The 26,685-nt window shown below is 46.5% G+C and overlaps 1 protein-coding gene across 1 annotated transcript in view; it reads left to right on the top strand.

Annotated features, from left to right (window-relative positions):
* Window positions 1-12,107: 12,107 nt before the first annotated feature.
* LOC138468423 (zinc finger protein 271-like) overlaps window positions 12,108-26,685 on the top strand; it is a 40,144-nt gene continuing 25,566 nt past the window's right edge. The window contains exon 1 of the mRNA XM_069608977.1: window positions 12,108-12,245. The gene's annotated coding sequence lies outside the window, so the exon portion shown is untranslated. The remainder of the gene's footprint in view (window positions 12,246-26,685) is intronic.

The raw sequence follows: 26,685 nt of genomic DNA, 5'->3' as shown, positions 1-26,685 counted from the left end.
ATCAGGTGTCTACAATAAGGATGCCAAATAGGAGTACAATCATCATCGGGTGTCTACAATAAGGATGCCAAATAGGAGTACAATCATCATCGGGGGTCTACAATAAGGATGATAAATATGAGTACAATCAACATCAGGTGTCTACAATAAGGATGCCAAATAGGAGTACAATCAACATCAGGTGTCTACAATAGGGATGATAAATAGGAGTACAATCAACATCATGTGTCTACAATATGGATGCCAAATAGGAGGACAATCAATATCAGGTGTCTACAATAAGTATGCCAAATAGGAGTACAATCAACATCAGGTGTCGACAATAAGGATGCCAAATAGGAGTACAATCAACATCAGGTGTCTACAATATGGATGCCAAATAGGAGTACAATCAACATCAGGTGTCTACAATAAGGATGCCAAATAGGAGTACAATCAATATCAGGTGTCTACAATAGCTATGCCAAATAGGAGTACAATCAACATCACGTGTCGACAATAAGGATGACAAATAGGAGTACAATCAACATCATGTGTCTACAATATGGATGCCAAATAGGAGTACAATCAACATCAGGTGTCTACAATAGCTATGCCAAATAGGAGTACAATCAACATCACGTGTCGACAATAAGGATGCCAAATAGGAGTACAATCAACATCAGGTGTCTACAAAAGGGATGATAAATAGGAGTACAATCAACATCATGTGTCTACAATATGGATGCCAAATAGGAGGACAATCAATATCAGGTGTCTACAATAAGTATGCCAAATAGGAGTACAATCAACATCAGGTGTCGACAATAAGGATGTCAAATAGGAGTACAATCAACATCAGGTGTCTACAATATGGATGCCAAATAGGAGTACAATCAACATCAGGTGTCTACAATAAGGATGCCAAATAGGAGTACAATCAATATCAGGTGTCTACAATAGCTATGCCAAATAGGAGTACAATCAACATCACGTGTCGACAATAAGGATGACAAATAGGAGTACAATCAACATCATGTGTCTACAATATGGATGCCAAATAGGAGTACAATCAACATCACGTGTCGACAATAAGGATGACAAATAGGAGTACAATCAACATCACGTGTCGACAATAAGGATGACAAATAGGAGTACAATCAACATCATGTGTCTACAATATGGATGCCAAATAGGAGTACAATCAACATCAGGTGTCTACAATAAGGATGCCAAATAGGAGTACAATCATCATCGGGTGTCTACAATAAGGATGCCAAATAGGAGTATAATCATCATCGGGGGTCTACAATAAGGATGATAAATATGAGTACAATCAACATCAGGTGTCTACAATAAGGATGCCAAATAGGAGTACAATCAACATCAGGTGTCTACAATAGGGATGATAAATAGGAGTACAATCAACATCATGTGTCTACAATATGGATGCCAAATAGGAGGACAATCAATATCAGGTGTCTACAATAAGTATGCCAAATAGGAGTACAATCAACATCAGGTGTCGACAATAAGGATGCCAAATAGGAGTACAATCAACATCAGGTGTCTACAATATGGATGCCAAATAGGAGTACAATCAACATCAGGTGTCTACAATAAGGATGCCAAATAGGAGTACAATCAATATCAGGTGTCTACAATAGCTATGCCAAATAGGAGTACAATCAACATCACGTGTCGACAATAAGGATGACAAATAGGAGTACAATCAACATCATGTGTCTACAATATGGATGCCAAATAGGAGTACAATCAACATCAGGTGTCTACAATAAGGATGCCAAATAGGAGTACAATCAATATCAGGTGTCTACAATAGCTATGCCAAATAGGAGTACAATCAACATCACGTGTCGACAATAAGGATGACAAATAGGAGTACAATCAACATCATGTGTCTACAATATGGATGCCAAATAGGAGTACAATCAACATCAGTTGTCTGCAATAAGGATGCCAAATAGGAGTACAATCATCATCGGGTGTCTACAATAAGGATGCCAAATAGGAGTACAATCATCATCGGGGGTCTACAATAAGGATGATAAATATGAGTACAATCAACATCAGGTGTCTACAATAAGGATGCCAAATAGGAGTACAATCAACATCAGGTGTCTACAATAGGGATGATAAATAGGAGTACAATCAACATCATGTGTCTACAATATGGATGCCAAATAGGAGGACAATCAATATCAGGTGTCTACAATAAGTATGCCAAATAGGAGTACAATCAACATCAGGTGTCGACAATAAGGATGCCAAATAGGAGTACAATCAACATCAGGTGTCTACAATAAGGATGCCAAATAGGAGTACAATCAATATCAGGTGTCTACAATAGCTATGCCAAATAGGAGTACAATCAACATCACGTGTCGACAATAAGGATGACAAATAGGAGTACAATCAACATCATGTGTCTACAATATGGATGCCAAATAGGAGTACAATCAACATCAGGTGTCTACAATAAGAATGATAAATAGGAGTACAATCAACATCAGGTGTCTACAATAAGTGTGCCAAATAGGAGTACAATCAACATCAGGTGTCTACAATAAGTATGCCAAATAGGAGTACAATCAACATCAGGTGTCTACAATAATGATGATAAATAGGAGTACAATCAACATCAGGTGTCTACAATAAGGATGCCAAATAGGAGTACAATCAACATCAGGTGTCTACAATAATGATGATAAATAGGAGTACAATCAACATCAGGTGTCTACAATAAGGATGCCAAATAAGAGTACAATCAACATCAGGTGTCTACAATAGGGATGCAAAATAGGAGTAGAATCAACATCAGGTGTCTACAATAAGGATGCCAAATAGGAGTACAATCAACATCAGGTGTCTACAATTGGGATGATAAATAGCAGTACAATCAACATCAGATGTCTACAATAAGCATGCCAAGTAGGAGTACAATCAATATCAGGTGTCTCCAATAGATATGCCAAATAGGAGTACAATCAACATCATGTGTCTACAATATGGATGCCAAATAGGAGTACAATCAGCATCAGGTATCTACAATAAGGATGCCAAATAGGAGTACAATCAACATCAGGTGTCTACAATAAGGATGCCAAATAGGAGTACAATCAACATCAGGTGTCTATAATAAGGATGCCAAATAGGAGTACAATCAACATCATGTGTCTGCAATATGGATGCAAAATAGGAGTACAATCAACATCAGGTGTCTACAATAAGGATGCAAAATAGGAGAACAATCAACATCTGGTGTCTACAATAAGGATGACAAATAGCAGTAAAATCAACATCAGGTGTCTATAATAAGGATGATAAATAGGAGTACAATCAACATCAGGTGTCTACAATAGGGATGATAAATAGGAGTACAATCACCATCAGGTGTCTACAATAAGGATGCAAATAGGTGTACAATCAACATCATGTGTCTGCAATATGGATGCAAAATAGGAGTACAATCAACATCAGGTGTCTACAATAAGGATGCAAAATAGGAGAACAATCAACATCTGTTGTCTACAATAAGGATGATAAATAGCAGTAAAATCAACATCAGGTGTCTATAATAAGGATGATAAATAGGAGTACAATCAACATCAGGTGTCTACAATAGGGATGATAAATAGGAGTACAATCACCATCAGGTGTCTACAATAAGGATGCAAATAGGTGTACAATCAACATCATGTGTCTGCAATATGGATGCAAAATAGGAGTACAATCAACATCAGGTGTCTACAATAAGGATGCAAAATAGGAGAACAATCAACATCTGTTGTCTACAATAAGGATGATAAATAGCAGTAAAATCAACATCAGGTGTCTATAATAAGGATGATAAATAGGAGTACAATCAACATCAGGTGTCTACAATAGGGATGATAAATAGGAGAACAATCAACATCTGGTGTCTGCAATAAGGATGCCAAATAGGAGTACAATCATCATCGGGTGTCTACAATAAGGATGCCAAATAGGAGTACAATCATCATCGGGTGTCTACAATAAGGATGATAAATATGAGTACAATCAACATTAGTTGTCTACAATAAGGATGCCAAATAGGAGTACAATCAACATCAGGTGTCTACAATAGGGATGATAAATAGGAGTACAATCAACATCATGTGTCTACAATATGGATGCCAAATAGGGGTACAATCAATATCAGGTGTCTACAATAAGTATGCCAAATAGGAGTACAATCAACATCAGGTGTCTACAATAAGGATGATAAATAGGAGTACAATCAACATCAGGTGTCTACAATAAGTATGCCAAATAGGAGTACAATCAACATCAGGTGTCTACAATAAGTATGCCAAATAGGAGTACAATCAACATCGGGTGTCTACAATAAGGATGCCAAATAGGAGTACAATCATCATCGGGTGTCTACAATAAGGATGATAAATATGAGTACAATCAACATCAGTTGTCTACAATAAGGATGATAAATAGGAGTACAATCAACATCAGGTGTCTACAATAGGGATGATAAATAGGAGTAAAATCAACATCATGTGTCTACAATATGGATGCCAAATAGGAGTACAATCAACATCAGGTGTCGACAATAAGGATGCCAAATAGGAGTACAATCAACATCAGGTGTCTACAATAAGGATGATAAATAGGAGTACAATCAACATCATGTGTCTACAATAAGGATGATAAATAGGAGTACAATCAACATCAGGTGTCTACAATAAGGATGATAAATAGGAGTACAATCAACATCATGTGTCTACAATATGGATGCAAAATAGGAGTACAATCAACATCAGGTGTCTACAATAAGGATGCAAAATAGGAGAACAATCAACATCAGGTGTCTGCAATAAGAATGCCAAATAGGAGTACAATCATCATCGGGTGTCTACAATAAGGATGCCAAATAGGAGTACAATCAACATCAGGTGTCTACAAAAAGGATGCCAAATAGGAGTACAATCAATATCCGGTGTCTACTGTTAGGCAGAAACCTGTGCAGTTCCCTTAGGGAACACTGCAAAGGATTTATGACTACAGGTGTTGGCAGTAAACCCACTTGGTAGCAGTCTGTACCACCCAGATTTACCTGGTAGCTGTGGCTGAGCAGTCAGACTTCCCTCAAGAAGAGTTAGGCAGTATGCAAAGTATACTCAATAGGCACTCAGATGCAATAATACAAGCAAACACTGACCAGAGCTTTGGTATCAAAGTATATAATTATTTATTTAAAAACACACAGTTGAAACACTCCAGCACTCTTATTGTAAAATATTGTAAACACAGTTACTATTATGATATATACACCCCTTTTTCCCTATTAGAAAATCACAGTAAAACACCACTTATTTTCATACAGAGGTGAGCGCTTAACTAGATTGCACTCTAATAGTTTGTGAAAAAGGGAGGGAAAAAGACAGAATATGAAGAGGTACACCACTCTACGATTCCAGAACACTGTTAGCAAGGCAGAGAGCAAAAAGTCACTGGTGAGCCAAAGTCCAAAGGCTGGGCCCACTCTTAGAGAGAGCAGAGCACAAATGCGCCCAAGATCACACAGTTACACTAGGCTTAGAAAGTCTTGCAGAGGGTTCAGAAAAGAGTTTAGAGAGTCTTAGAAAAGTTTAGCCAAGGTGTCCCAGGCTAACCCAGGTTCGAAAGCTGGGGGCTAAATCTTCCCCGTACAGTCGGCAGCAAGGGAAGCCAGGCGGGACACGGTACCTTAAGTGGGAAGGATCCTCCAGCGGTGGCAGTTGTTCCTGGTAGTGGGTGCAAGTTGCGTCCTCGTCCAGGGGAAGAGAAGATCTCGACTTGGTGGATGGGCTGCCTGCGGGACATGAGCAGGGGTGCAGGGTAGTCCCCTGTGGTGTGGGCTGCCTGCAGGGGCCGTAGAGGGTGTAGAGGGAACACCTGGGAGGACCCACACGGCCAAATCACGTGTAGTACTCCCCGCGCACCCCTGAAATACACATACCCTGCTGAATTTGTGTGAGACTTCACGCGCACCCCTGAAATACACGTACCCTGCTGAATTTGCGTGTGATACTTCCCACGCACCCCTGTAATACACGTACCCAGGACAATCGCGTGTGGAACTTCCCGCGCACCCCTGAAATACACGTACCCTGCTGAATTCGCGTGTGAAACTTCCAACGCACCCCTAAATGACGTGCAAAGGGGTATGCGACAAACACGGACACCCGCTGTGTGAATAATAGCGTGTGTGTGTATTTCAGGGGCTCGCGGGTTGTTTAACACGCGATCGGGCCTGGGGGAGCAGGGTACCACTCAACGTCTGCCTTGCGTGTAGAAGACGCGTAGCCAACACCCACCCGCTGTGAAGTAATGGCGTATGAACCCCAACGCCTGCATAACACACGCACCACACCCCACGAAAGGCATGTACTGAGCAATGGAAATCCACGTGGGATCTTCAAGCCCTGCCAGGGCAACGCTCATGTGCGATACGTCACAGACGCGCTTACGCGCTAAGGGCCTTTGGTCCAATGGAATCGCGTATGCGTGCTGACGCGCTTAAGCGCTAAGGGCCTTTCCTTGAATTACACGCAGACGTGCTTGATTTTCACGTGCCAAATCACTCCGTATCAAGCTGGCCACGCGTAAGCACACGGAAGACCACTCTCCTGCCCAAAAGACCAGATTACTGCCCCCCAGAACCCTGAGCAGCCTCCCACGAGCCATCTGCTGCTGCCTGCCTGCCTGCCTGCTGCCACCGTGCCCTGCCATTTGGTGCCTGCACATCAGCCATCTGCAGGAGTCCAGTTGCTGTGTCCACCCCTGCTGGAACAGAAGACTCCCGACTGGGATACCTAACTCCACAGCCCAGCCCCAGGACCCAGTTGCCCACCCACGCCTGCCTCAGGGGTCACCATGTCGGGGCAAACACCATCCGAGACCACTGGTGACCCCCAGCCAGAGGGCCACCAGCTTTAGTCAGAAGGAAGTTGGTGTCCTGGTGGAGCTTGTCCTGGGGCATTATGATGCCCTCTTCGGATCATCACGCGCCGACAAGGATGGACGGACTCGGATCTGGACGGACATCGTGACTGCGATCAACATGGAGGGGGTGGCAGTCCGACTATTCCATCATGTCAAGAAGCGCTGGGAGGACTTCAGGTCCAGGACCCTCATCAAGGCCCGGCGCCTTTTGAAGTCAGTGGATGCTAAGGGGCGCTGGGGCCACTTGTCGGAAGATCAGATGAGGGTCCTGGAACGCATATCCCCAGCGCAGATAGTGCTCCCAGAGTTCATCAATCTGATACCGGATCATACTCAATTTACTCTTCAATTAGAAAACCAAACGAATAAAAATGAACGACTGATATTGAACTGAACCAACACACTTCTTCTATTAAAGGCAATTCCTTATTTGAGACCAATCTCTTCTTGCGATATCAAACTTATAACTTTCCAAGACCATGCTAGACTAGATAGAGTGACTATCGACTTTTGGGATCGAGCTACAATGGAAAAAATCCTCTCACAGTCTGAAGTATTATTAAACCTGGGATTTAAATGCATCAAAACGCAATCAGAGATACCAGCTGTACCATTACGTAGACAGAATGAGCGCTTAAATCCTCAAGTAGCCACGAATGTGGCAACCGATTGGTCGAATCATACAACATATGAGACACATTAGAGACCTCCGTTGTACCAGGAATTACCCATACCTACATTGAATAGGAAGGATAGCTACCCGTTCTATCGTGAATATGAAGATTCGATATATAACTCCTCCCAAGGCCTATCTACCGTTTCATAACCATCAACAACTGACTTCCAATGGTCCCTATGCACCTGGAATACGAGGGGTAATACGCATTTATTCAACCAACTAGCTGTCGACTTAGAACTACTAACCATAGTTTGCTTACAAGAAACTTGGTTGACAACGTGTCCAAGCAGTGAAGGTTTTATCACTTTACTGAACCCAGCAATACAAGGTGCACAGGGCAGACCAGTAGCAGGTTTACTGACATTAATCAAAGTTCTACCAGGTTGGTCAACTGTAAGTACCATAAATGTGAACCCCTTGGTGCAGAATACCATCATCAAAATTTCATCTGCCGACACGAACAACCGGGAGCGACTCATATCCATTATGAATTTATATTTGAATCCAACATCTATGAATGACAACTTATTTCTAGACGGAATCTTTCTAACCATAGATGAGACAATCTCAAACCATCAGCATGTGGAAGTCATTATATGTGGGGATTTAAATATACATTTATACAACAAACTTGGTCAACGTTTGGATTTCAACAAGCTGGCAATCCGCGCAAAAAAATGGCAGAAGGAAATTCTCATTCGAAACTTGAAACAAATAGAGCAACCCAAGGATCACATGAATAGATCATTACCTACATGGTGCAGTGGCAAAGCACAGCTATAATTGACTATGTATACCTTACATCAGAATTAATGGAATCGATCATAGAGACCTACACTAGGCCCACGCAAAGGAGCGACCACCACCAAATAATAATAAAGGGACTTGGCCTCGCTGAAGCCACGAAGACGAAGCCGCCATTGCAGATAGAACTCACTGGTAAAAATGGTAGGTTGCGATTAACCGAAGATCAAATGAGAGGACTTACAAACCACATACCAACATATCAACGGTGCTTGACTCTGCTAAATGAAACTATGATACCTTTTTGATTCCCTTTTTTCGACCAACGAAGAATGTTGTGAAGAATCATACTCATCAATAAGACTCTGCACTTGCTGAGAAAAAAAAGTAATGCGAAAGAATATCCGCAATCTAAAACCAACAAGTGGTACATCATTCAGCGTACAGAAACCAACAAGTGGTACATCATTCAGCGTACAGAAACCAACAAGTGGTACATCATTCAGCGTACAGAAACCAACAAGTGGTACATCATTCAGCGTACAGAAGAAAAAATCAAACAAGCCTATGTAAATTGGAAGAAATCACATCAGTCAATTTTGTTGCAAAATTACGCAGAACTTATCATGAAGGCCCACAGGAACAACAATCCAAGACAGCTCTGGAATCTTCTAAATAATAACTATAACAATGGACAACTTATGACAGCAAATGTGACTGAACAAGATTGGATAGTTAATTTTTCAAGTATATGTAACGCTTCTGTCCTTTCCACGCCCAGGCTCCCACAGTCTTCGATTAAAAATTGGAAGATCCATTATGAGAAAGAAGCGCTAACTTCCATCTTCCATAAATTAAACACCTCACGATCCCTGGGATCAGACAGCCTGTCAAACGCAGCTTTAAAACAAAATGCTGATTTATGGATTCTCTTCATGATATAGCTGCTAGAAATCATTAACAAGTTGAATAAAATTCCGCCATCCTGGAGAACAGCGATTATCATTCCAATCTATAAGCAAGGTGCTCGTGAGAATCCTCAAAACTTCAGACCAATTGTATTGTTAGACCCGTTAGGTAAGATCTTTGCAACACTACTTCTGAAATAACGTAAGGAATGGGCCACGAAAACTAAACAATTTGCTCCAAGGCAGACTGGCTTTACGTCTAACGTTGGTACCAATGTAAATCTCCTTATCATGAATCTGATTAAGAACAAAGCCATCAACAAAAAAACACCGATCTATGTGGCATTTTTAGATTTACACATGGCCTTCGATTCAATATCGAGAACAAGATTATGGCAAAAATTAACAATGTGGAAATGTCCTCTGGAGATTCTAGAGCCAATAAAATGACTCTATTCCAATACCACAATTACTGTGAGATTATCAAAAGCTGGCATTACCACCCCTGTGATAATTACAAACAAAGGCCCCCTTGCAGCCACCTTATACAACTTGTACACAGCGGATTGTGAAGAACATGTACGTGACCAGGCACTGAATCCTCCAAAATTGAATTCTGTTCCGATTCCAGCACTATTCTACGCCAATGACATTATCCTTCTCGATAAAACCATACCAGGCTTACAGCAAAGCTTACATCTCATGGGCGACTTCATGAAGGCCAACGACCTGCGTATAAATACTACAAAGACAAAAGTCATGGCTCTAGTTAAACTTCCGTTTAAGAAGAAAATATTATTGAATCTGATCATTGATGATACCTGCCTCGAAGAAGTATCAACCTTTAAATACATTGGCATCACGCTAAACCAGACGAAACTAGAAAAACCCTGATTTGACACTCTTGAAAGAAAAACTGATCTATTAGCCAGACAAAGTTGTAATATGGTAAATTTTCATTTAGGTCTATCATAACCTTCAACAGGCAGAAGGTTGTCCCGGTAATAACATACGGCAGTGATGCAATGATACATTCCCAACCAAAAAACTGGACTAAACTTGACGCAATCTTCTGGAGGAAGTTATTAAGATTGCCAGAATCTGATATGAAACTGCGATGCAATCAAATGCGTTAATAGTAAGATGGAAACAATTTGATCTGCTAAGAAAATTGCTGATAAATGACAATATACCAGCCATAGCAATCTTGAAATTCGATCATGGCGCCATGCACAACACAGTCTTACGGGCATGGCAAGAACATCTACTTCAACAGCTAAAAGCTGAGGACATTTCAGTTGACACACTCATGTATAGACCACAGCATGCAAAACTCAAACTGGCAAAGAATGACTGGATTAGAACTTGTCATACTAAAACTCTATACTCCAGAAACCTCCAATGCCACTCGGATATACGAACACTTAATGAAATCCCAAAATACTTGGAACTATTTCCTGACTCTATGGTCCGAGCCATTTCATGAAGATACGACTAAACAATCTACCCACAAGAGACAAACTAGCGACAATACGGAAAATACCAAAAAGTGAAAGACACTGCCACTTCTGCAAAAACAGTGAGGTTCCAGAGGCAAGTCATCATTTAGTAATGGTCTGTCCAGACCTCATGGACCAAAGACAAATCTTTGGCAATCATTTCAATATATCGGCCAAGCAGTTGGATGAAGATTCCCGTTGGTCATTAATACTGAATGGCCGGGATAAAAAACTAATTCTCACAATTGTGAAATGTTTACAACATGTTCTAAATCTGGATATTAGATGATGAAAATAGTAAAAAGGAAAACTGATTGACTATCTATTTTAGTTACTTGTAGAGGGAAACCAAGGAATAGATTTTATTTTCTTTTTTTCTTTTTTCTCTTTTTCTTTCTCCTTCCTTAAACTGTAAATAATAACAAATGAAAATAACAATTGTAATAAACTAAATAGTTTAAATAAAAAAAAAATAGAAAACATCTGCTAAAACACTTTTGGCCTTCTGTAAAAACGATTCACTTTTCTCACGAATCCTGCACTTTCAGTAAACCCATAATTGGAGTGGGCAACGTTCTTGCCAGGGAGGGAGAACACCTGCATCCTGGCCTTATACAATCTCTGGTGCCTTATTAGTAGACAAATCGGCCGGTGCAGAGCCTCTTGGAAGACGATTTACAGCGACACCCTTCAAATAACAAGGAGGGACAACTGACCCACAGAGCATGCGCACAAGATAAAAGTTTCACAGAACAGTGGCTCGCCGGGCCTACAGAGCATGCGCAGAAGCGACTGTTGAAACACCAAGGAAAACGACCGAACCACAGAGCATGCGCACAAGAGACACCCTTCACATAATGAGGGACAAAAGAGCTACAGAGCATGCGCACAAGATAAACGTTTCACAGAACTGTGGCTCGCCGGGCCTACAGAGCATGCGCAGAAGCGACTGTTGAAACACCAAGGAAAAGCGAGCGAACCACAGAGCATGCGCACAAGAGACACCCTTCACATAATGAGGGACAAAAGAGCTACAGAGCATGCGCACAAGATAAACGTTTCACAGAACTGTGGCTCGCCGGGCCTACAGAGCATGCGCAGAAGCGACTGTTGAAACACCAAGGAAAAGCGAGCGAACCACAGAGCATGCGCACAAGAGACACCCTTCACATAATGAGCGACAAAAGACCCACAGAGCATGCGCACAAGATAAATGTTTCACAGAACGGTGGCCCGCCGGACCTACAGAGCATGCGTAGAAGCGACTGTAAAAACAGACCAAGGAAACGCGACAGACCCACAGAGCATGCGTACAAGAGACACGTAATACAGGACAAGCAGCAAACCACGGAATACGCAGAAAGAGGCATCATTCACAGACCAAGGAGGCACGCCCGACACCACAGCACAGGTGGCGCTTGCAGGGAAGGGGGCGAATCCCGAACTGCAGAGGTGAGGCCCCGAGTGCACGCACATGTCCCTGACATGCTTCATTCTGCTGCTCCTGGGAAGTCCACTGGCCAGAAAGTCGCAGGAACACTGCATCCATGTAAAGAATGCGCCTCTCTGTGCACCCAAGTCACGTGCACCTGCTACATGCAGTTACTTTCTCTCCCATCTCCCTCACCCCCATAGTCACCTGCACAGCTCTCTCACGCCTCCCCCTACCCCAGTACCTCCCCCAGACTCCCCCTGTCTCCTAGTACCAGTGCTTCCCTCCCTGCCTCTCAGTACCAGTGCTTCCCCCACACTCCTCTCCTCTGCCTCTCAGTACCAGTGCTTCCCCCACACTTCTCTCCCCTGCCTCCCAGTACCACTGCTTCCCCCTGCCTCCCAGTACCACTTCTTTCCCCACACTCCTCTCCATCCCCCAGTACCACTGCTTCCCTCACGCTCCTCCATATCCCTATACCAGTGCTGCCCTCACACTTCTCTCCCCTGCCTCCCAGTACCAGTGCTTCCCCCCTGCCTCTCAGTACCAGTGCTTCACCCCTGCCTCCTAGTACCAGTGCTTCACCCCTGCCTCTCAGTACCAGTGCTTCCCCCACACTCCTCTCCTCTGCCTCTCAGTACCAGTGCTTCCCCCACACTTCTCTCCCCTGCCTCCCAGTACCACTGCTTCCCCCACACTCCTCCCTATCCCTATACCAGTGCTTCCCTCACACACCTCTCCCCTGCCTCCCAGTACCAGTGCTTCCCCCCTGCCTCCCAGTACCAGTGCTTCCCCCCTGCCTCCCAGTACCAGTGCTTCCCTCACACTCCTCTCCCCTGCCTCCCAGTACCAGTGCTTCCCTCACACTCCTCCCAATTCCAATACCAGTGCTTCCCTCACACTCCTCTCCCTTGCCTCCCAGTAACACCGCTTCCCTCTCACTCCTCCCTATCCCTATACCAGTGCTTACCTCACACTCCTCTTCCCTACCTCCCAGTAACTCTGCTCCCCTCGCACTCCTCACCCCTGCCTCCCAGTAGCACCGCTTCCCTCACACTCCTCCCTACCCCAATACCAGTGCTTACCTCACACTCCTCTCCCCTGCCTCCCAGTACCACTGCTTCCCTCACACACCTCTCCCCTGCTTCCCAGTACCACTGCTTCCCTCACATTCCTCTCCCCTGCTTCCCAGGACCACTGCTTCCCTCACATTCCTCTCCCCTCCCTCTCAGTACCATTGCTTCCCTCACACTCCCCCTCCCTAGCCCTGTACCACTGCTTCTATCACACCCCTCTCCTCTGCCGCCAGTACCGGTGCTTCCTTCACACTCCTTCTCCCCCCTGCCCCAGTACCACTGCTTCCTCCAGACTCCTCTCCCATTCCTCCCAGTACCACTGCTTCCCCTACACTCCGCACCCCTGTGTTAGGCAAAGTTTGTATGCAGTACCCTCTAGGACCACTACACACAACTAGGACTACAGGTGTAAGCAAAACCAACCTTTGGTATAAGTCTGTACCACACAGTTTTTGGTAGCGAGCTGAACAGGGAATGTGAGCTTGTAAGGGTGTTACACAAAGGTCTACAATAAGAAGTAGTCAGACACTTACTCAAGGTTTCTTGGTAAAACAATTATTAAATTATTACACAATCATTTAAAAGCATTGATTAAATGGAGCAACCAATATCACCCAAGAAAATATACTACAATAATGATTACTAAGCAACGGAGCTCCCTTGATTTCGGAGCCAAATCGCATTGAAGTAGGAGCAAAAAGGCATATAAAACGAATATTACAGTTACTTTAAAACAGTGCAAATAGTTTGAGTTCACCAGAGGAGTTTATTCAATGTAATAGATAGGCCAAAGTCAATGCACTAGTGTCTTGTATAAGTAAAAACGGTTCTGGTATTTAAAACTGAAAAGTCTTTGCCACAGTTCTTAGAAGTAGTTCACAGGAGAAAGGTCTGTATGTCGGGTCACAAGCTGACTAGGCCTGCAAGTTGCCAAAGTTGTACGCACTTTTGCAGTGAGAGATAAGTTCTCTCGGTCGGATTTTTACAGTACCTTAGGTTGAAGAAAAATATGCAGCTGAAGACTTCTGTTCCTGCAGATCTCGCTCTTCCTGAGCCTCAGTCATGGGGACAAGAAGGTGGACGTCGGGTACTCCTGCACTTCACGGGGACTGGTCGCAAAGCTGGCAAAATGGCAAATCTTCTATTCCGGTTGCTGTTCTTCAAGCACACAAGCTGGCATCCTTCCCCCTGGTTGATCATAACCAGCTCCGAGAATGTTATAAAGGTGGTTTACGAGTTGATTGGTCCTACCAACTCCTTGAAGGGCTTCTTTGTCGAGGTGAACTTGGCGATTCAGACCTGCAGCAGGGCTGCACTGGGCAAACCAACAGTCCAGTAGTTGCAGCAGCCGTCCTCTTCCAGCTCGTCTTCGGTTCTTTCGTTCCAGTGGTCGGCTCTGCTTTCCAGTGCAAGAGACTCACCTTTTAAACAGTTTTCTCCCATTCATTCCAGCCTACCTGCCACTCACCCAGCAGGGTGGCTGTCGTTGCCGGACGGTCAGCCAGCCAATCACTCCAGAGTGCATTTGGGTCTCCTAGGAGACTAAGCACAGGGAGTTTCGGGCACCTCCTTCACTTCCTGCCCTCCCCAGACACTCGAGCGCCAGAGGCGGTCTTCAGTCCTGAAACCCGCCAAAGGTGTAGAAACAAAGGGACCAAACCCTAGAAGGACCTTTCCATAAATAAATGGCAAAAAAAGAAGACCGGTACCTGTTTAAACAAAGGAGGCTCAGGTGCCATCTTGAAAAACATGGCTCCTGTGATTTTTAGCTACCGTTGTTCACGGTTGGGAAAAATAATGGTAGGTCATTGTAAAACCACTGCCACCAGCCATTTCGATAGGAATGGGTAGCATTTGACTGCTACATGAGTTTCTAGACACAGGGGATACTAGGTAACCCCTCCAGCACTCTATTGTAAGATAGTGTGTGCTGGGTCTAGGAATTTAAAAAGACTAGCAAAGTCAATTTAACTTTACATTCTCTGGGAAACAGTAGTTTATCCCAGAGAAGTTATTTAAACCTTGGCACAGCCTAAAGAGGCTACCCTGTGTCACTGCACTGAGGGTTCTGTGTAACACACATGAAAAGATGATGCCTATGGAGTTATGTAAAACTCCATAATCAAAGAACACAAGAGTAAAACACATATCAAAATAAATGAAAGAGTGGGAAAAAAGGCTCACACTCTTTCTAGTCCTCAAAATCCAGCAAATTTGCTGGGTGTTTCTAAGTTGAAGGGAATTAGCACATTTCTGAGAATTCTCCCTAACACCCTGTATTTTAATTTTTAATTTATTTTATTTATGTAAATTTATCGAGCGCACTCCAGGCATCGAGGCGGAATGAAGGCTTGATTCAGGGTTACATGAATGCGGCCCACAAAGTTACTTAATGCATAGTGATCAGTTACAATTACAGGGAAACAGACAGTGGCCCTCATTACAACTCAGGCGGTAAGGGGTTTACGGCGCCGTAAACAGCGCCGACCCTTACCGCCTGAGTACGAGGTCCCTTAGCGCCATGGCGGACTTAACACCTGCTTTTAGCAGGTGTTAAAATCCATGGCGCTAAGGGACCATGGAGTTAATTACGCCACCGTAATTTACGGTGGCGTAATTAACGCCTTCCCCACTCCCATTATGCCCTATGGGGCAAAAATGGGAATGGGGAAGGGTAAATGGGGATTGGGGACTTACCGCCCCGCCAAAGTCGGAATGGGGCGGTAAGTCCGCCAACCACCATGGCGTAAATGTAGTTTACGCCATGGTGGTAAAGTCACGGCCCAGGCGGTAACTTACCGCCTGGGTTGTAATGAGGGCCAGTGTGTAGCGCAGCTTACGACTGAACATGGATAAACATATCCTACAAAGAGCCTAGTTTTGATAGCTTTTCTGAAAGCTGCGTGAGAGTCAATCTGACGGAGTTCCGGTGGGAGGGAGTTCCAGAACGTAGCAGCCATACTGGGGAAGCGAGTGCCACCAGCCTGCACTCTGTGTGTGATGGGTGCCGTTATTCTGTTGGCATACGCCGCTCTTGGCGGTCTGGAGGTGGTGTGGGGGACAATTCTGTGGGCTAGGTGGGGGAGCAACCCATGAAGGCATTTGAGCGTCAATGCGATTGTTTTGAAAACAATCATTTCCTTGACGGGAAGCCAGTGGACCTTCCTCCTGACTTCCGAAATGTGGTTGTTTCTAGATATGCCCATTGTGGTTCTCAGGGCGTTATTTTGAGCAAGTTGGAGTTGGGCGAAGTTCTGGCGGAGGCCCCTACAAAGAGGGCATTGCAGTAGTCAATTGTAGAGCCAATAATTGCCCTTGCAATGATGAGGCAGTTCTCTTGGGACAGGAAGGGTCTGGCTGCATTAAGAAGTTTGGAATGGTACACTGAGGCAGACGCTACAGCATTAACCTGTCTATTCATGGTTGGGTCAGGTTCGATGTACACACCAGAGTCTTGATGACTTGGCGGACAGCAATAGGGATCTTGTCAACAGTAAAGGAGGAGTATTGTTTGTCGAGTTTACCCAAGGTACATGAGGATCCGATTAACAGAAGCTCGGTCTTCTCACTATTGAGTCATAACCATTTCTCTGCCATCCAGGATTGGATTGTAGAGTATATGGAGTTGAGGGTGTTGAGGTCAGCCAGATAATCACCCGAGAGGGGGATGAGCACTTGGGTATCATCTGCATAGTTGGTATAGGAGATGCCCAAGATTTTGAATAGCGGCCTTGTGAAAAGTTTGTATAGTGTGGGAGCAATGCATGAGCCCTGAGGGTACCCCGCATTTGATGAGACTCGGGTTGACACATGAAGATTCAGAAAAACCCTTCATGACTCTGTCCTGTAGGAAGGACGTTATCCAAGTACAAGCCCTTGGGGAGAAGTTAGCTGCGGTGGAGAGGTGGTGACAAAGGGTCTTGTGATGCACCAGATCGAAAGCAGCGGATAGGTTGAGTAGAAGAAGGAGCGCAGGTTTGCCCACATCTCTGAGATCGTCCATTTGATTTTTTAAGTCAAGCAAGGCCGTTTCCGTGCCATGCGTGGGTCGGAAGCCAGATTGCTGCAGACCGAGGAGGTGGTTGTCCTCGATGAATTATTGGACTTGCAGATATGCTGCCTTGTCTAGAATTTTTAGTAAGAACGGCACAGTAGTAATTGGCCTGTAGTTCCCTGGGACAAGTGGGTCAAGGGTATCCCAGTACCACTGCTTCTGCCAGACTCCTCTCCCCTGCGTCCCAGTACCACTACTTCCCTCACACTACTATCCACTGCCACCCAGTAACACTGCTTCTCCCACACTCCTCTACACGGTCTCCCAGTACTACTGCCTCACCTCCCACACTCCTCTCCAATGCCTCCCAGTACCAATGCTTCCCCACACTCTGCTCCCCTGTCTCCCAATACCACTGCTTCCTCCAGATTCCTCTCCCCTGCATCCCAGTACCACTGCTTCCCTCATACCCTTCTTCTGTCCTCCAGTACCAGTGATTCTCTCACACTCCTCCCTACCCCAATACCACTGCTTCCTCCAGACTCCTCTCCCCTGCCCCCAGTACTAATACTTCTCCAAACTCCTCTCCTCTGCCCCCAGTACCACTGCTTTCCTCACACTCATCCTCCCTACCCCAGTACCACTGCTTCCTCCAGACTCCTCTCCCCTGCCTTCCAGTACCACTGTATCCCCCACACTCCTCTCTCAGGTCTCCTAGTACTAGTGCTTCCCCCACACTCCTCTCCCCTGCCCCCCAGTGCTACTGCTTCCTCCAGACTTCTCTTCCCTGCCTCGAAGTACCACTGCTTCCCCCACACTCTGCTCCCCTGTCTCCCAGTACTACTGCTTCCTCCAGACTCCTTTCCCCGGCGTCCCAGAACCACTGCTTCTCCCACACCCTTCTTCTATCTTCCAGTGCTTCTCTCACACTCCTTCCCTACCCCAGTACTACTGCATCCTCCTCACTCCTCCTCCCTACCCCAGTGCTACTGCTTACCCCAGACTCCTGTCCCCTGCCTCCCAGTGCCAGTGCTTCCCTCACACTCCTCTCCCCTGCCTCACAGTAGTACTGCTTCTCCCACACTCCTCTTATGTCCTCCAGTACCACTGCTTCCTCCAGGCTCCTCTCCCCTGCGTCTCAGTACAACTGTTTCTCTCACACCCTTCTTCTGTCCTCCAGTACCAGTGCTTCCCTCACACTCCTTTTCCCTGCCCTCTAGTACCAATGCTTCTCTCACACGCCTCATCCCTCTCCCAGTGCCACTGCATCCCTCACACTCCTCCTCCTCCACCTCCAGTACCATTGCTTCTCTCACACCTCTCTTCTGTCCCCCGGTGCCAATGCTTCTCTCACACTCCTCGTCCCTACCTCAGTAGCACTGCTTCCCTCACACTCCTTTCCCTTGCCCTCCAGTACTACGGTTCCCTCACAATCTTATCCTCTGTCCCCCCACTAGCATTGCTTCCCTCACATACCTTTCCCCTGCCCCCAGTGCTACTGATTCTCTCAAATTTCTTTTAATTCTTTTAATTGTATTTGGTTATAAAACCTTTTACAAAATCGACAAACCAATTTACATACACTGAAAACAATAATCATTCATACTCAATTTTTGGAGTCATTTAAAAGAAAGATTTCAAAAGCAAGAGGAATAAAAACAACAGCTAGAGAAGAAGAGGAAACAAAGTGATCTCTGAAATGAAGAAAGCAAAGTTAAAAAGAGACAAAGCCTTCATAGGTCAGCAATCCTTAACAGGAATCCTTCGCTTTGCAAATGGAACAACCGGGAACGACCATACCCTTGGTGGCCGCCCTTCGGGCTCAGGATTTTTGAGACACAATGTGATTTCTTTCCAAGACCTGTACCACTGCTGTTATCAAGACGCTAGTTTGCCTGGAGATTAGCCTATCCCAGAACATATTAGGCAAGAAACCCTCTTCGCCAACTCCAAACCTAGCAAACAATGAAAACCTGGCAGGCCGGGTCCCCTCACACTCCATCAGCAGGTGCTTAAGGGATTGGTTAGCTGGATTCTTACACACATTGGGCCTCATTACGACCCTGGCGGTAAGGGGTTAACGCCAGCGTTAGCTGCGCCGACCCCTTACCGCCAATTCCGAGTTCCCCTAGCGCCATGGAGATTTTAACACCCGATTTTAGCGGGTGTTAAAATCCATGGCGCTAAGGGACCATGTTGTTAATTACGCCACCGTAATTTACGGTGGCGTATTTAACGCCTTCCCCACTCCCATTATGCCCTATGGGGCAAAAATGGGAATGGGGAAGGGTAAATGGGGATTGGGGACTTACCGCCCCGCCAAGGTCGGAATGGGGTGGTAAGTCCGCCAACCACCATGGTGTAAACGTAGTTTACACCATGGTGGTAAAGTCACGGCCCAGGCGGTAACTTACCGCCTGGGTCGTAATGAGGCCCATTGCATAGGATGTTAGTAGATTGCCCTAGGCCCCTTTTAGTCAAAACCCTCCCCAGTATGAGCTATAGTCAATCGAATTCTGTAGAAGTTTTCCCTAATCCTCCAGTCAGGGAACTTTACAAGGTATTTTGCAATAAACCCCTGCTTTTTATCGACTTTAAAAAAAAAGGTTTACTGGCGATGGGGAACGCATATTGTCAATTGTGGTAATCCAATCCATCCCATCCAAGGCCTTTTTTGCCTTCACCCGATTATGAATTAAAGTCTCTATATCCGTGTCTGCTTTAATAAATGCACCTTTGTACCATCTTCCAAGATTGACAGCATTCCTGTGCGATGGTGATGAGACGGAAGGAAGAGATCAAGTGACCGTAGACCCAGTGCAAATCTAAGACTGACATAGACTCATAGGGAGCCTGAGGACTCTCTTCCATACAAGGCCTTCTAGCCTTTCCCAGTCTACATTCTACAGGCAGGGTGTGGCCTCCAACCCATACATGATAACAGGGATGACCTTTGCTGATCAAACAGAGGATCGAGAATGTTCAGTACTTTATCAGCACCTTTTTCATCTGGGGTATTAATTGTGAGATCTTCCTCTGTACATCCTGCTCCACCATAGATAACGTTAGAAAGGCATATACTTTATAACCCAGATAGATCAGATCTTCACCTCTTGGAATATACTGCCCTCCCAACTCCCAATGGGGAAAGATCACCCTTTTATGCATATGTTTGAAGACAACTATTCTAGATGTTTTTGGGTTGATGGCAAGACCATTTTCCTTTGCGTAACAATCCAGTTTGTCCAGAAGGCGCTGCAACCCTACTGCAGTTTTGTCCAGCATGACTACATTATCAGTATACGCCAGCCAGTGGATCTTAGATCCATTAATCATTGGGCTGGCCAATGCTGACGATTCCAGGAACACCCCCATATCCGCTAGGTACAGATAAAAAAAAATAGGGGTGCTCCTAGGCAACCCTGTCGGACGCCCCTTTCCAACCTGATGGATTCGGCAAGATGCCCTTCATCATTAAGTCGCACTCTAATGGTGGTGTCCTTGTGGCGTTCAACTAGCATTGCCAAAATACCCCCTGGAATGCCCCAACTCCAGAGCTTTGACCAAAGTCGATTTCTATTTACTTGGTCGAAAGCTTTAGAAAATTCCACCAGGCCCCATAAAGTTGTTCTCCCTTGATCCTTGTTTTTTTCGCTCAAGACATTCAATACCAGCCCATTCAAGGCAGTAGAGAGACCCCCTCTAAACCCTGTTTGATGTTTGGAAAGGACTTTCGCCTCCTTCACCCATCTCTTCAATTCCCCCAAGAGGATCCTCATAAAAAGCTTACTTTCAATGTCCAGGAGGGCGATCGGGCGGTAATTTATTGGAAGCAACCGGTCGCCCTGCTTGAACAACGGTAAAATGATCACAGTTTTCCATGAAGGTGGAAACGTTTGTCTTGCGAGGATTCTCGTATTCCTCACCTCTTCCCCTCAGTACCACTGCTTCCCACTCATTCCTTCTCCCTACCCCAGTGCCAGTGCTTCCCTTACACTCCTCTCCCCTGCCCCAAGTACTACTGCTTCTCTCACATTCCTCTCCTCTGTCCCCAAGTACTACTGCTTCTCTCACATTCCTCTCCTCTGTCCCCAGTACCACTGCTTCCCTCACACTCCTCCTCTCTACCCCAGTACCACTGCTTCTCTCACATTCCTGCCCTCTGTCCCCCATTACCGATGCTTCTCTCACATTCCTCTCATTAGTAGCCCAGTATTGATGCTTCTCTCACATTCCTCTCCTTTGTACACCAGTAGTGATACTTCTCTCACACTCCTCTCCTCTGTACTTCAGTGCTGAGACTTCTCTCACACTCCTCTCCTCTGTACCCCAGCACCACTGCTTCCCTTACACTCTTCTCTATTGCCCTCCAGTACCACTTCTTCTCTCACACTACTCTCCCCTGCCCACCAGTGCCACTGCTTCTCACAGACTCCTCTTCTTTGTCCCCCAGTACCAATGCCTCTATCTCACTCCCCCTCCTTTTCCCAAGTACCATTGCTTCCCCCACACTCCTTTCCTCTATCCCCAGTACCACTGCTTCTCTCCCCCCCACCCTCCAGTACTACTGTTTCACACACACTTCTCTCCTCTGTTCCCCCACTATCAATGCTTCTCTCGCACTCCTTTTCCCTACCCAAGTACCACTGCTTCTCTCACACTCCTGTCCTCCCGTACCAATGCTTCTCTCTCACTCCCCTTACCTGAACCCAGTACCACTGCTTCCCGCACACTCCTCTCCCCTGCACCTCAGTACCACTGTTTCTGTCACACTCTTCTTCCTGGCCTCCAGAACCACTGCTTCCTCCACACTCCTCTCCACTGCCTACCAGTACCACTGCTTCTCACACTCCTCTTCTGACCCCCAGTAGCAACGCTTCTCTAACACTCTTTCCCTACCCTAGTACCACTGCTTCTCTCACACTCCTCTTCACTGCCCTCAGTACCACTGCTTCTCACTCACTCTCCTCTGTTCCCCAGTGCCAATGTTGCTCTCTCACTCCCCCTCCCTTCCCCAAGTACCACTGCTTCCTCCACACTCCTCACCTATGCCCCCCAGTACCATTGCTTCTCTCACACTCCTCTCTCCTTAGCCCCTCCAGTACTAGGGCCTATCACACACTCCTCTTCCCTGTGCCCAGTACCACAGCCTTCTATCTCCACTGCTATAGTTTGCTCACTCCTCTTCTCTGCTATCCAGTACCACAGCCATCTATCTCCACTGCTATAGTTTGCTCACTCCTCTTCCCTGGCTCTATTACCACAGCCTTCTATTGCCACTGCTATAGTTTGCCCACTCCTCTTCTCTGCTATCCAGTACCACAGCCTTCTATCTCCACTGCTACCCTTTGCTCACTCCTCTTCCCTGGCCCCAGTACCACAGCCTTCTATCTTCACTGCTATAGTTTGCTCACTCCTCTTCCCTGGCCCCAGTACCACAGCCTTCTATCTCCACTGCTATAGTTTGCTCACTCCTCTTCCCTGGCCCCAGTACCACAGCCTTCTATCTCCACTGCTACAGTTTGCTCACTCCTCTTCCCTGGCCCCAGTACCACAGCCTTCTATCTTCACTGCTACAGTTTGCTCACTCCTCTTCCCTGGCCCCAGTACCACAGCCTTCTATCTTCACTGCTACAGTTTGCTCACTCCTCTTCCCTGGCCCCAGTACCACAGCCTTCTATCTCCACTGCTACAGTTTGCGCACTCCTCTTCCCTGGCCCCAGTACCACAGCCTTCTATCTCCACTGCTACAGTTTGCTCACTCCTCTTCCCTGGCCCCAGTACCACAGCCTTCTGTCTGCACTGCTACAGTTTGCTCACTCCTCTTCCCTGGCCCCAGTACCACAGCCTTCTGTCTGCACTGCTATAGTTTGCTCACTCCTCTTCCCTGGCCCCAGTACCACAGCCTTCTGTCTCCACTGCTATAGTTTGCTCACTCCTCTTCCCTGGCCCCAGTACCACAGCCTTCTGTCTCCACTGCTATAGTTTGCTCACTCCTCTTCCCTGGCCCCAGTACCACAGCCTTCTGTCTGCACTGCTATAGTTTGCTCACTCCTCTTCCCTGCCCCAGTACCACAGCCTTCTGTCTCCACTGCTATAGTTTGCTCACTCCTCTTCCCTGCCCCAGTACCACAGCCTTCTGTCTCCACTGCTATAGTTTGCTCACTCCTCTTCCCTGCCCCAGTACCAGAGCCTTCTGTCTCCACTGCTATAGGTTGCTCACTCCTCTTCCCTGGCCCCAGTACCACAGCCTTCTATCTCCACTGCTACAGTTTGCTCACTCCTCTTCCCTGGCCCCAGTACCACAGCCTTCTATCTCCACTGCTACAGTTTGCGCACTCCTCTTCCCTGGCCACAGTACCACAGCCTTCTATCTCCACTGCTACAGTTTGCGCACTCCTCTTCCCTGGCCCCAGTACCACAGCCTTCTATCTCCACTGCTACAGTTTGCGCACTCCTCTTCCCTGGCCCCAGTACCACAGCCTTCTATCTCCACTGCTATAGTTTGCCCACTCCTCTTCTCTGCTATCCAGTACCACAGCCTTCTATCTCCACTGCTACCCTTTGCTCACTCCTCTTCCCTGGCCCCAGTACCACAGCCTTCTATCTTCACTGCTATAGTTTGCTCACTCCTCTTCCCTGGCCCCAGTACCACAGCCTTCTATCTCCACTGCTATAGTTTGCTCACTCCTCTTCCCTGGCCCCAGTACCACAGCCTTCTATCTCCACTGCTACAGTTTGCTCACTCCTCTTCCCTGGCCCCAGTACCACAGCCTTCTATCTCCATTGCTATAGTTTGCTCACTCCTCTTCCCTGGCCCCAGTACCACAGCCTTCTATCTCCACTGCTATAGTTTCCCCAAACATTTTTTCACTGAATTTTACAGGATTTCATTAGGGCAACATAACCATAATGTCCCTTTTACCACGTTTATATCTGAATTTCAATTGGTTTTATAACTGAAGATTATACATAATCATGAAAAAACTATAACACTCCTTTAAAAAAAAAAACATATTTTTGCCGTGCATATTGATGGACGTCATTTTGAGCAGCGCATGCTGGGGATGGAAGGAAGTTATGATATGATGTGGCATGTATAGCGCGCCTGTACCCAAGTGTTCTAGGCGCGACAAGACAGAGAGGGGCAAACAAGGGAGGACAATAAAGCGATCTTACTAGGCCTTGTGTCATTCAGATAATACAAGTGTGGGGAAGTGGGAAGGGGAGAAGTGCCTGGGGGAGGGGAAGGGGGAAGTGCAGTTAGCTCACAAGTGCAGCCAGCTGGTGGCTCATAAGTGCAGAGAGAAGGGACTGTAGGGTTTTAGATACAGACCCTTAAGTGCTGGGGAGCCCGGAGGCAGTGTGCGGGCAACTGGACATGCAGGAGCCTGGGCCTGAGCTCAGAGGGTGACCAGGTGACACGTGCCCAGAGCAGTCCGGTGCATCAGCAGCAGAGAGGAAGAGAAAAAGCGGAAGCAAAAAGGAAGGTCTTGAGTTGCTTCCGGAACCAGAAGTGTTTCTGCTCAAGTTTGAGAGAGGCAGGGAGGCTGTTCCAGAGGGGGGCCCCAGCCGAGGAGATGGATCAGGCCCCAACTCTCTGCTTGGAGAAGCGTCTGACCCTCAGAGAGTTGGAGGTGGATGAGCGGAGAGCTCGAGAAGGAAGATGTTTTGGAAAAGAAAGTTGGAGGTACAGCGGTCCCAGGCCCCAGAAAGCTGTGTGGACAATGCAGGCGGTCTTGAGGGTGATCCTTGCAGCCACGGAGAGCCAGTGAAGAGATTTCAGAGTTGGAGAGATACGATCCCAGGGCTTGAGGCCAAGGACAAGTCTTGCAGTCCTGTTCTGAATAAGTTGTAAAGGTCGAAGAGTAGAGGCAGGATGATTTAGAAAGAGGTTGTTGCAATAGTCCAGCCCAGAGAGGACCAGCGCTCTGGAGACAGTGAGCCTCTGGGGGTAAAGTGAGAAAAGGAAGAATGTCTCTGAGGAGGTGCAGCTGATAGTGTGACTTCTTAGAGACGTCAGATATGTGGGAAGAGAAGGAGAGGGTGGAGTCAAAGATGACACCAAGGTTTTTAGCCTCATAGGAAGGAGCAGGAAGAGGGCCCAGAGTGAGCGGCCAGAGAGAGTGAGGAAAGGAGGGAGCAAATGTCCCAATGAGGAGAATCTGTCTTACTGACATTAAGGCAGAGATCATTGGTGGCACACCATTCCTGAATTGCTGTCAAACAGTTTGGTGAGAGAGAAGAAGCAGAGGTGGCTGAGGGGAGCCTGAAAGAGAGTGGAGTGTCATCTGCATAACATTGAAAATTGGAGCAGAAAGTAGCAATGCGCTGGGCAAGAGGTGCCAGGTAGTGGTTGAAGAGCCAGGGAGAGAGGTTAGACCCCTAAGGAACACCACAAGTAGAGGGATAGAAGAGACCCCAGTTGGACCTGAGAGGGCTGGTCAGTGAGAAAGGAGGTCTTCCAGGCCAGGGGCTGTTCAGTAATACCAAGGTGGTCCTGGAGATGATTGAGCAGGATAGCATGGTTGACCTTGTCAAAAGCAGAGGATAGATCGAGGAGAATGAGAACAGAAGGGAGATTAGAGTCATGATTGGAGAGCAAGTCTTCACAGGTGTTCAGGAGAGCAGTTTCCGTGCTGAAGTGCATGGGACATGAGGTTCAGCCATGCCCTGCCACACCAAGCCACCGTCAATAGCTTCTAGAGGTCACCTGCAGACTGGTACAGTGTTAACTATACCCTGGAGGGAACATAAACCACTGTCCACAGCTTTTAGCTATAACTCATGCCCACAAACCATGGTGCATGGGTTTCAGCCATGTTGCCGGCTCGCAAAGCAATCCACAGTAGACTGAGCCTGGCCCAGTGGCCCCTATACCCTGATTCTGGGATCGTGGGGCACTGTCCATGACTTGCAGATGTAGACAGTGGCCACAATCACTGGGGCATGAGATTCAGCCATGTTTCACGAATCAACCCACAGTAAACATTGGCAATGGCCGGCAGCCCGGTCCTGTGGCCACTATACCAGGATAATGCAATCATGAGTCACTAACCTTAGCTTGAGGCCTTGGCCAGTAGCCACAGGTTTTGGGGCAGTGTCTTGAGCCATGTTTCGGGCCCTGTTGAGCATCTCAGATATGGAATTGGGCCTTGCAACAGGCAAGATATAGTGCCTGCTTTAACCCCAAAGCCAGTAGTGGTGGCTGGGTCCAGTGGCTAGATTTTCATGGGCATGGCTGGTGGCTGCCGGTCACGCCTCAGGCATCTAAGTTCTAGCACAATTGTTTTGTACCTACAGTTCAGCACTTTAAAAGAAAAATGCTGATGGGTGGGTTAACACCAAATTTGTAAAAACATGCTTTTGGGACCTCGCAGAAGCTCCATG

This window comes from Ambystoma mexicanum, chromosome 4q (assembly GCF_040938575.1).
Source record: "Ambystoma mexicanum isolate Mex_15411 chromosome 4q, UKY_AmexF1_1, whole genome shotgun sequence".
NCBI classification, from domain to species: Eukaryota; Metazoa; Chordata; class Amphibia; order Caudata; family Ambystomatidae; genus Ambystoma; species Ambystoma mexicanum.
Note: the sequence above shows the minus strand (reverse complement) of the source record. Positions and strands in the feature narration are given on the sequence as shown.